The sequence below is a fragment of the Coturnix japonica genome, chromosome 1 (assembly GCF_054131305.1).
Source record: "Coturnix japonica strain WE chromosome 1, WE-NBRP24, whole genome shotgun sequence".
Classification (NCBI taxonomy): domain Eukaryota; kingdom Metazoa; phylum Chordata; class Aves; order Galliformes; family Phasianidae; genus Coturnix; species Coturnix japonica.
The window spans coordinates 64,721,717-64,734,208 of NC_140663.1; the positions used below are offsets into that span (position 1 = coordinate 64,721,717).

The window sequence follows — 12,492 nt, forward strand, 5'->3', positions numbered from 1 at the left end:
AAAAAAAAGATGTTTCAATGAGAAATAATCACAACTTGAACTTTTGATACAACTTTTTCAATTTATCTCATACAAAATTCATGTGTACCTTGGTACATCCTGGAGTCTGTAATGAGACTGAGAGGAGCTGTCTAGCTCCCTTTTCCAAATGTGCTGGTGATCAAATTCAGTCACTTAACTGATGCCATTTCAGGAGCTCCTAATCTTCTAGTTAGCATCGGAACAGCAAAATGTCTATCTGCTACGCATCAGTGTAGCCAACTTTGATGCTCCCTAGTTTGGTTCAGATATGTGAAAAAAAAAAAAATGAATATAAACCCTTCAGGAATAAAGAGAGCATATGGAAATCTAATTTTATTTATTCTCTGTTATTATTGTTAGAATAAAAGAAAGATTATTGTAAGTAATATTGTAATAATCCTCTTAGCTCACCTGATTGGGGAAACACTGGCTTTTTGTTGTTGCCAGACTACAAATTAATTTAAATTAAGTCTGATTGCTCCTGTGCAGGTTTTTTTGGGTTTTTTTTTCCCCACATTGAGATAAAATTTGTGGAAGCCTTGGGAGAAATTCTTATAGAGGTCACCGGCCGAATCATAAAATGTCTTTAAAATTTTTATGGTCCTTTAATAGAGTGCTATTGGATAATTCCTCAGGGAAAGGATGTAGCTCTGTAATAAAATCTTGTGAAGGGATGCTGCAGCTTTGGTACAGCTCTCAACAGCTCTTTCGCCCAGATTTGCATGTGGCACCTAAGTGCAGTGACCAGTGCAAATTCCTTAAACGTTTGCAAAAATATAATGCACAAATTAAGCAAGAGGAGTTAAATGGATTTTAAACATTACAATGGCAAAAGATTGTGACAGTTTAAATGAGGAAAATCCCTATAAGGAAAAAAGCATTTATATAAATGCATCTGACAGCTGAGCATGTTTCATTAAGTTACGTCCACTTTATTCATGAAATGACAGTTCGTTTCTGCCAGTGTATCATGATGGTCAAACTTCATAAATCCTTAATCCTACCTGGGTAATGGAGGCGGTGGGAATGCTGGACCAAAAAAAAAAGCTGCGTTGTTCTCTCATTCTGTGTTCTTTGCCCATATTCTCCCAGGAAAATTAATCTTCAAAAATTGAAACAAACATCACATGGCAAATTATGGGCACATGTGAATTTGTATTAAAAATTTATGTTCACATACCTACCCAGTTCATAAAAAACAGGCTCTTTTCAGGCCGGCTCTGTACTTTACATTGTCCGATGGACATCTGCTCAACACTGAATGTTCTTACTGATATCAAACTTGCCAACAAACATATTTTTAAGGACAGGATAAATGTTGTGTACATGTTGGTGTTTTGGGTTTTTTTTACACATCACTGTCTGCAGTTTATTGACCATTATTCTCTATTTCAAAATATGTGTAGAGAGAGAGGGGGGAAAAAAAGGCATTCTAGGACATGTGAAGGGGTAGTCAGGAAGTATTAGGACTACACATCCTGGGTAGCTGGTCATCCATCAGCTCAGAAGCAGAGCTCAGTTCTGTGAGACAGCTCACCTGTTTCCTCCTCCGCTTCTTTCTGAAGGGAGCTGCTGCTTATACTTAACATCTCCAAACAACCTACGGTAATATGCATTTGAAGTTCTGCCAAAGGAAAGTGTAACAGCGTTTGACAGTAGCGGATATTGTGAAGATAGGAAGGTTTTTTGTTTGTTTTTTCATTTCTTGAGATGAGCCTTTCCGTTTTTGCTTGAAGTTTTGCTTGATTAATGCATTCATTAAAGAGAAGTGACGGTAATGATTAAACAAAAACATCTTTAAAATGCAGAGTTCATTTCAACCCATTTGGTTTTGTTGCGCACAAATTGGATTGGCATTGCATCCTGCACAGCAGGTACTCCACTTGAAATCAAAGACAGATGCTTTTATAGGATTAGAAAGGATATCTTGAGGGGTGGAGGAAGAGACTGAGGTGGGGGGTTTTTGTTACTTTCTCTTTTTTTATAGTGCTTTTTAGAAAAAAAATGCAAAACAAATAGTGATAATACTGCTGTTTTGTCTGCCTCGAGAACTAATAATATTGTTTGCTTACAATTAAAAGGAAATAAAAGCTCCATTGTAACTTGAATTGTTAACAAATCAAGAATACTTAATTGAGAATTTTTCCCTCATAAATAGCTAATGGCACCTGCATCTATTTGAATTGTAATGCTAAATATCTCTGAATGAAAATAAATATTTGACTGCTGAGTCATATCAGGAAGCCACACTGAATACTTTTTATTATTATTATTATCATCCTGCAGTGTACATATCTTTAAGAGATTCACAGAGAGTTTAACCTTGTACACGCTCAGACAGAAACTCATGAGGGAGGTGCAGTATGCAGGGGATGTAGTTGGTTGTGATAAATAATACCAACACAAGTCTCTTGAATGGATGATCTCAAAGAGCATGTTGCATGCAGAAGTGCTGAAGGTGCTGATCTTCCTCAGATGCCCTCTGGTAAGTTGACTATGGAAGGAAAGAGAGGAACAAGCCTTGGTCCACTTCTATAATTCGGGATGTACCTTCCATTTAAAATGCCCATTTGGATGTTTTTTAGGAGATGTGACCTACAGGAGTCATGAGTGAAAATCAAGTTTGGCTGAAATATCACCTTAAGCATCCAGTGCCCATTAGCAAACTACAAGCCAGCGTTTCCTGCAGAACATTGTGAGACTGTTTGGCATGTAAGATGATCATATTATACTACGTTGACTTTGGTCCCCAGAACCGGATTATGTATGTTCCCAGTATTCTGATATGCCTAATCAGCCAATATTCTGCACATTATAGCTTTTCAATTAGTGACTACTACAGCTAGCACTGTTCATTACTTTCCACATAGCCACAGAATGGTCTTGCAAAGCATATCATATTGTCTCTTTTTAAAGATGGTTTGAAGAGCTGCTTCTGCCACTCAGCACCACAAAGCATGAAAAAGGTTGGAAGGTTGGATTTTGCCATTATATCTATGTACAATATATGTATACATCTGTATTATCTTTAGTCAAATCTTAGCCCAGGCAGTAAATAACAGAACTGAAAGGAGGAGCAGCTTTCTGAGAAAATCTAATTTATTTATTTTTCTTTTTCTTTTCTTTTTTTTTTTTTTTTTTTTGCAGTGTTATAATTTCCTTAACATCTCCAAAGATTTTGATTACATTCAAAGTTCACTTCTGTGTGTTACTCAAACACAACAGATGGAGTTTTGTTAACCCCCAGCAATTTGTTGTTGCATTTTGAAACAATAAAGAAAGAAACACTGTGATACAAGAGAGAAAAACCACATATTCCAAGTGATTTTATTTTTTATTCACTTAATTTCTTTTGACAGTATCATGTCAAGTACTTTGAGTTTCATCTCAGTTGTTACTTCAAGATTATGAGAATCATGACTGCAATGCACACCTGTTTGGGCTTTAATTCCTGGTTTCCTTTTGCCTGATTTAGAAAAGTCTTCAGAGAGGGTCTGAGATGTGCCTCGTATAATTTGTATGAGTGCGGTGTGACCGACATGGTTTTTTTCAATTGTGGAGTCCTAAAATTCCTGTATAGGGTTTGCATTTCTATTCTTATAGTTAATTCTTTCACATTTCCTACACCGCCTCTTTAATGCATTCTGTTTATCTAAGCTAAGGACTACATTTTGATTAAGTTGATCATATCATAGTAAAGAATGGCATTTTGTCATTCATTATGTCACTGCTGCAGAAATAATCTTAGTCTGCAAGTTATAATTGTAGCCCAAGACTCTTTCCTGACTTTACTTACAAAGCTGATCTATACTGCAGATTTAACCATTTATTTTTCTCTTTTTTTTAATTTATTTATTTTTCACTATTTTCAATTTTGTCTAGTACTAAAAATCTTTATCTGTGTTCCATAAGAATGTTAAAATGAATTCTAGACTGGGTTATTTAATTTTTGTCTATTTTTCAGAATCAAGAATCAGTCTAAACCTATATAGCTCAGATGGTCTAGACCAAGGGAATAAATTAGTCATCTTCTGTAGCATATTTTTTCTTGTCCTATTTGAGAAACAAACTTTGTCAATTATCTATAAGCACTCTTACACATTGGCTCTCGCATTCAGTTGTTAAATCAAACTCCAGACTCACAAGGAATGTGTTCATTCTTAGAATGAATGGAAAACAAAAAATAGTGGTCAGGAATTGTAGAGGTATATTTTCTATTAATAGGAGACAATGAAGATCAACATTTTTGCATAAGAAGAATCAGGTCACTTTTTCTGCTCCTGTTATTAGTAGAGAAGCTATTTAAGTAGTTGAGATTTTCAAGAACTCAGTAATAAATGTTTGCTTTCCATTGAACTTTTGAGAGAGATGCATTCTTTTAAATTAATGAACAGAGAAACAGTTTGCTTACTCAAGAGCAGTATCCCCATTAAGAAAATATGTGGTATTTATCATGAAGCAATCAACTTAATTGCCTTCGATTATGAATTTGGCTTGGATTTTTGGGTTTCCGCCACCACAGTTTTTAATAGCACAAATGAATTTTTCATAGAATGAGAATGAAAATAAGTTCAAAAATTATGAATTCAAAGATAAATTTTTCCACTGTGCATTCTTCTGGACTCCTGCTGGAAACCACTGAGTCATATGTTGTTATTACTTGTCAGAAGAACCACCCAGATGGGAAGTCTTTTTGTGTTAGCAGAAGCGTTAGGAAGGCAGAAACAGGAAAACAATCCTGAGGTCTCCCAAAGGCAAATACAAGAGGCATGTGATCAGCCTTGCATGGGGACTTGAGGACATCTACTTCTGCATGGCTTCACTGATCTATATAGTCATGTTACTGTGAGCTTTGTCCCTGATCCACGTAATTTTTCAAGCTTATTTTCTCCATTGTATCATGGAGTCAACATAGGTTGGGCAATTCCTTCTTCTCATTTTGAAAATAGGCCACTTCAGATCCACAACTGAGAAGAAACAAATTGTTCATATGCACAGTTAGAGAAATTGAAGTAACAGATTTGGGGGATTTCTATTCTCAGAAGTACATTTCCTCCTTTCCTGTCTTTCTTTCCATTCCCTTCTGCATGAGAACCGTGTGCTTCCTGCTTGGTGGATCTTACTCTTTCTTACTGTTTGCAAAAATTAAATCTGAGGGCAGCAGTGAGGTGGGCTGGCCTCTTCTCCCAGGTAACAGTGATGGTTACAAGAGGGAAAGGCCTCAAATTGTGCTGCGGGAAGTTCAGGTTGGATATTAGAAACAATTTATTCTCAGAAAGAGGGGTGAGGTGTTGGAACAGGCTGCCAAGGGAAGTGGTGGGGTCACTGTCTCTGGAAGTGTTTAAGGAAAGAGTAGATGTAGTACTTAGTGATGTGGGTTAGGGAGTAATATTGGAGGTAGATGGACAGTTGGACTGGATGGTCTTAGAGGTCTTCTCCATTGCTATGATTCTATGGAAATAGTGATTTAACACAGCTCCATAGTAAATAAGACAATTACCTAACAAGATTTGAGATAGCAAAGTATATTTCATTTACTGCATAGAGGGTTCAACACTCATCCAGGACACCCTTCCAGTGAGCCACAGAGTGGACACCCTGCTTTCCAAGAAACAGAAGTATTAGAAGAAATGCTTTCCTGAAGGCAATTCTTTAGCTAAGTGTCTGAGAAGAACATTATGCCAGTTTAACTGGAACCAATCGGCAATTTATTGAATCATAGCTATTTCATTTTAAATTATAGAATCACCAAATTTGCAAAAGACCTCCAAGATCACCCAGTCTGACTGTTCACCTATCACCAATATTTTCCAATAACTGTGTCCCTCAGTATAACATCTAAACATTTCCTGGGATGGTGACTCCACCTCCCTGGGCAGCCTGTTCCAGCTCCTGACCACTCCTCAGAGGAGAATTTTTTCCTAATGTCCAACCCGATTCTCCCCTGGTGTAACCTGAGGCCATTCCCTCTAGTCCTATTGCTAGTTACATGGGAGAAAAGGCTGACCCTTGCCTCACCACAACCTGCCTTCAGGTAGTTGTAGAGAGCAATAAGGTCTCCCTGAGCCTCCTCTTCTCCAGACTGATCATAGTTCCCTCAGCTGCCCCCCATAAGACTTGTGCTCCAGACCCCTCACTAGCTTTTTTGCCCTTCTCTGAACAAGCTCCGGGGCCTCAATATCTTTCTCGTAGTGAGTAGCCCCAGTGTGAACACAGTACTTAAGGTGAGGCCTCACCAATGCTGAGTGCAGAGGGATGATCGCTTTCCTGCTCCTGCTGGCAGCACAATTTCTGATACAAGCCAGGATGGCATTGGCCTTCTTGGCCACCTGGGCACACTGCTGGCTCATGTTCAGCTGAGCATTGACAAATAACCCCAAGTCCATTTCCTCTACACAATAATAATTTATTAAAAAATAGCAAAAATAATTGCAAAGCACCCCTTAACTTTTTGTACTAGTAAGCCAAATTTTGATTACCTGAAGAATTCTATGGTCCTGACATTCACAACCAGCCTTTCACCCCATAATTTACATATCATTTTCACTTCTTCCTCAGCTCCTGCGATCAAAACACACCACCAGAGTTATTTTTTATAGAGATTCAGGAGATTTTCTAAGAATAAAGAACTACTGAGAATGATGTAGAGGTTTGGGTTTCTTTAAAACAAAACAACAACAACAACAAAAACATACCTGTGTTTGTCTTTCTGCTTTGAGCATTGATTTCCCAGTTGGGTTTGCTGTTTTGAGGGACTGCTTTTATTTGTTGCTATTGTTGTTCTGTTTTAATAGGCAGTTTATCATGCAGTTTTTAATGCCTCTGATTTTCGTGGTTATGCTACTGAAAGACTGTTTCAGAAAACATATTCCAATATGTATTTGACAGCTGTAACTTCACTCTGCTTAAAACTTACAATTCTTCATATCTCCCATATCTAAAAAATTAATTTTGAGGCCAAGCTAATTTAGGAATCTTATAATCTAGGAAAATCAGGCTGCTGTCTGACACACGTTAGTAAATGCTGACTTCTCCCAGTGGTAAATGCTGCATGTGCTCGTAGCTGTCATGAGATCATGCAGATGTGTTGTCTGACAATAGATGTATTTTTGACTTACCTGTCAAATTTGAGAGGAGATGTTGATGATATACATGGTTCAAAAGGGACGGAGGTGAATGAATACAGTGTATGTCTGAAAAAGACAGCTGGAAATGTATGAGTTAAATGTATATTGTTTTGCAGTAGGGTAAATTTTTAATCCCATTGCAAATGTACTTTTTTGGTGAAGGAAGTAATTGATATTTAGGACACAGAGGGACATAAATATTTTATTCACTCTCCTAAATATAAAAGGAGTCATGTGGGTTCTTTCATGAACTTGTATGTTTGCAAGGTTTAAGATGAAGGAATTTATTCATGAATGTCGAGAAGCAAAGATACCATCAGCAACAACAGCTGCCTAAATCAGTTGAGACAGTAGTGACTTACATAGGTTTGGTTTAGATCTGCTTTTACTTTTGTGGGAAGCGAGCTTGTAAACATTCACTCTTTTGAAAGTAAGTAAAAAAAATCTCTGCAGGTGGTGACACACCTTTTTCTCTTAGCTGACTAAATCCCATCACCAATTCCTGTGTTCTCGTCCTTCTTTGGCACTGACAATGTGGTACAGAGCTGCTAATATGAACTGCAAGAAAAGCCTGGATTTTTTTTTTTGGAAGGAACTGTTTTTCTGAGATGCTAATTGATCCCTCCTTGACAGAGCTGAAGTGGCACATTGCATAGGATTTGGTGTTCATTTTCTTGAATAATATGGTTGTTGGTTATTTTTTAAGACTTTATGTGCAGGTATTTAGAAACAAGAAAATATCAAAGTGACACAGTGGTCTCACATTTGGTCACACAGCAGGGAGAGGTTTATCAAGGTAGATGCAAGTGGTCCATGACTCCACCGATTGTTCTGAGTTAGAAAATTAAAACATCCTCCCAATTCCCCCTATTTTTATAGAACCACAGAATCATTTAAGTTGGAAGACACCATTAAAAGCCACCAACTGCCCTGCAATGAACATGACACCCACAGGTAGATCAGGTTGCTCACAACTCTGTCCAGCTTGACCTTGAGTGTCTCCGGGGACAGGGCATTCACCACCTCTCTGGGCAATCAATGCAATGCCTCACCACCTTCATTGTGAAAAACTTCTTCCTCATATCCAATGTGAATCTCACCTTTTTTAGTTTGAACCATTTCCCCTTGTCACATCACAGCAGGCCTTACTAAAGAGTCTGTCCCCTTCTTTCTTACAACCACCCTATAGATATGAAAAGGTCTCCTTGAAGCCTGCTCTTCTCCAGGCTGAACAGCCCCAGCTCTCTCAGCCTGTCCTAAAAAGAAAAAATTCCTGTGGCATTTCCTAACACATATGCATACTGTTTTTTCTTTCAAGTGAGAACACAAACGTGAAGGGTGAAGAGGAAACCCAGCTCTCACTTGCGTTCACCCTGTTGGTAAGCAGTGATGTGGGACTGCTGCTTGTACTGCTGTACCTGGGCAGAGCTTGTACCCATGGCCAGTCTCTTGTAAGGGACGGATATAATTAGAGCAAGACACTGAAACAGTGAACAGCAGGGGAAAAAAAAAAAGAGTTGCAAATGCCTTCAATTCACTGCATTCAGTTCACTGCACTTTATCCTTTCTTTAAGAACTAGTCCCTGATAATCCCTACACATGCATGTGAGAAGATAGAGCAGGGCACAGCCCCAGTCTAACCCAAGAGGCAGGGGAGATGTAGCAGGCATGCAGATGTGAAGCAGAGGTGTGAGCATCATCTTGAACACAGTTAGCAGGGGGTTGTCAGCCCTGTCAGAGCCTGTCCCCTCCTCTCAGCTCCCGCCTGGTTAAACAGAGGATACATCAAGAGTTGTTTTGAAAAAGCACACGAAAAAGCAAGTAGAATGGGTTCACTAAATCTGAGCAGTGCATTGCACTGTCCCTGTTTATCCAACTTTGCTAATGTTATTATCAATCCCTCAAGAAAATATTTTGCTTAAAATCTGTGGTGTAGCCTCCATTGTTCTTTTTTTTTCTCTCATTATACTTCTTGCTGCCATTTAAGCACAGCACACATGCTTGAAAAACCTCTGAAAATACAGATTGGGTGATCTATCTCTTTTAGACCATTTGGTGATGAAATTTCTACTGTACTACTTTATTGTGACATTACCTGACTAGATAAAACCATTTTCTGTCTGAGAAAGGAGAGAAGCTGGCAGCGTCTACATAAATCGTATTACTCGTTTCATGCCAAGACAGGGGTTCCCAAAGGGAGAAGCTTGGGGACACTTCCCTCCTCAGCAGAAAACAAACAGAAATGCAGCCTGTTTCTGAGGGATGGGGATGATCAGTTCTGTAATGTTGCTGTTATTGCAATAGATGTTCATGGTCCAATTATTACAGTTTGGCTTAATAGCAGCAACTGCAGGCTCTGCCCTGTGCTCTGATGACTGAAACTGTCTATAGCTGCCTGAGCCAGTTAGGGCCAGGGAAACACAGGTGATGATGTGGGGATGGGCACTAAGAACAGCTCACAGAGCTCCTCAGCACAACCCAAGGAAACCTCACTATGTCTCCGAGACTCATAAACATGATCAGCCAGAGACCAGACACAAACTTGGTTGGGCCAGGCTCTGCTGCAAGCCAATATATGCAGTGCAGGTCCAAGAGGTCACAGTCCATCCATCACACACTGTTATTTTGTGGCATCAAATACTTTTGCTCAGTGCTATCAATCCCAGAAAGCCAGAGAGGAACTCTTTATTGGTGGAGAAGAGACAGGACAAGGGCTAACTGTTTAAAGTAAAAGTGAAGATTTAGATTGGACTTGGATTTGGACTTAGAAGAAATTCTTTCCTATGGCAGTGGTGAGGCACTGGTGCAGGCTGCACGGAGAAGCTGTGGATGATCAAGGCCAGGGCACATGGGCTCTGGGCAGCCCAGCATAATGGAAAGTGTCCCTGCTTTGGCAGGGCAGTTGGAACTAGGTGATCTCTAAGGTCCTTCCCATCCCAAACCACCTCATTAATCTATGAACAGACAGCCCAATAGCTATCAGAAAGTAAATCATGTATGAAAGAATACACCCTCCTTTTCCCGAAACATATGATGTCACCACTGGGCTCCAGTTCCATAGAAATAAAGGTTATTTTAGAAGAATATAACACATAGCTCATGCAAAACTTACTACTTTGTATGGCCTAGTTAGATATTACTGTCCAGTATAGTGTGGTGGCTGCCAGATCAGTTTGCGTAAGCAGTAGCTTTTGGTTACACTATTGTTTTGTGATCTGTTCACCCACTGAAACCTAATGTGCTTTATAAAAGGCAGGTAAAATTCTTATCCTTGTTTTCCAGATGGCAGACAGCAATCTTTATCTTTAGAGATAACTGAATGGTAGATCTGGACAGGATTTCTGGAGGAAAAGAAAATCAAAAACATGTATTCATTAAAGCTCTTTTGCAGAAGCATGTGCTTTGGTGAAACTGCTGGCACTAAGTTCTCCCTTACAAAACCATGACAGTCTGGAACAGAATTTAAAGTAAGAACTTCACTGGTAGTTGACAAGCAAGTATGGGCTGCCTTCTATTACTGTGCAGGGCCTCCTCAGTTCAGGCACTGCATGGACATGGTCTAGGACCTCCTGTTGTCCTTGAGAACATCCTAAGCTCTTAGCTTCTGGTGTGTTGCACACCTTTTTCCCCACAAAGAACCTACAGCTTCCCACCTCCCAGCACACACACCAGATAGTAAATTTTTCTTAAGGCTTTGGTACTGCATTAATGGAGCTGAAAAGAGAAAGCCTTTCCAACACATTTGGATACTGGAAAAGGCTGTCTCATCACTGCAGAGTCACCTGCCTGCTGCTTGTCCAGTAGGGACACCACAGAATCAATTGAATCAGCTGGGCTGGAAAAAGGCCTTCAAGATCATCATATCCAGCTAGTAGCCTGACCTACTGAGTCCCATCACTAATCCACCTCCCTCACTGTCACATCCATACATCCTAAGTACCCCCAGGGATGAGGACTCCACCACGCCCCTAGGCAGCCCATTCCAATGCCTGACCACCTCTCTGTGAAGAAATGTTTGCTAATATTCAGCCTAAGTTTTCCCTAGTGCTACTTGAGGCCATTTCGTTGCATACTATTACATTTCAGCATAGGAAAGAGACCAACACCCGCCTTTCCACAATTTCATTTCAAGTAGTTATAGACAGCAACAAGGACTCCCTTCAGCCTCCCCTTCTCCGGACTAAACAGCTGCTATTTCCTTTGCCACTCCTCATAACTCTCCTTTTCTGGACCCTTCAGCAGCACTGTTGCTCTCAGACCAGCCAGCCAGATGGTCCTTCAGAGCAGAGCCCTGGGGCAGCCCAGGCTGCAGTGCCACCAGGTGCTGAGGTGGTAGCTGAAGATGTGGTGCTGCCCAGAGCTGTCTTTTGTTATCTTGCCCAAGCCCAGTGCTTGGAGTCCCCTCTGTGTAGCAGGGACTGATGAGTGGGCTTTGTTTTCAGACTCTGTTTTGCAAGAAAGGCCTGCAGTCTGTCCTTTCCTGGGAGGCTGTGTGGGGCTTTCCTCACGCCTTCACCAGGCATGTACTTGGAATCACACTGGGGACGAATGCAAAGCAGTTTAACATTGTAAAATAGAGTGGGCTGAAGAGCTAGAACTCAGAATAATTAATTTGTACTTGACAGAGAAAACACTTTGTTCTGTCCTATCAGTAGCTGCTGGGAAGGAACTTCTGGCAGAGCCCTAGAAAACAATAACTGTCTATACACAGTACTTCTGGTGCCACGCTGCCCTTCTGAGCCTCTAGAAAGAAGCTTTTACTCTTCTCCTTTGAAGGAGCCTTTGATCTGCAATGAACTACCACAACACTAACAGTAGTGTTCTGCATTTCTTAGTGCCTGCTTCCCAACACAAACCTCCTGTATGGAGACTGATGGAAACAACCTGCTGTGCCTGAGCAGTGGGTAGGTTAGTCTGCCTTCCCACAGGTGGGGGAAGCAGAGATCTGAAGGACTAGGAGATGTTCTTACAGACACACAGGAGGCCTCCCGTGCACCAGAGACCAAGCATAGGAGCACTGGCTCCTTCAGCATGCAGACTGCGCTTGGCACCATGCAAGGAGAGCACTGCCAAGCCTCCCAATGGATGCCCTGTTCCTGCCTTGCCTGCATGGCCACATCCCCACCTAGAGGCTCAGTTCTGTAGGAGGAAATTAAAACGTAAACATATATACATATATATATATGCAACCTTTTGTGGCGGGTTTTGATTCTGTTTTTTTAAATGCAGCTCTTTTTTTTTTTCTTTTTTTTTTTTTTTTTTTTCTTTTTACTTTTCTTTGCAGGGAGGGGGGGAGGTCCCACTTTGTTCTCCAGCTCCATCCAAAATACCCAGGACACTGTAG

General features: G+C 40.3%; 1 long non-coding RNA gene across 1 annotated transcript in view; it reads right to left on the reverse strand.

The window, feature by feature from the left end:
• Nucleotides 1-6,498: 6,498 nt before the first annotated feature.
• The window catches only part of LOC146762476 (uncharacterized), a 29,866-nt gene continuing 23,872 nt past the window's right edge, over nt 6,499-12,492 (reverse strand). Inside the window, exons 3-4 of the long non-coding RNA XR_014944742.1 lie at nt 7,140-7,214; nt 6,499-6,582 (exon numbers count right to left, since the gene is read on the reverse strand). This is a non-coding gene — a long non-coding RNA (uncharacterized LOC146762476). The remainder of the gene's footprint in view (nt 6,583-7,139; nt 7,215-12,492) is intronic.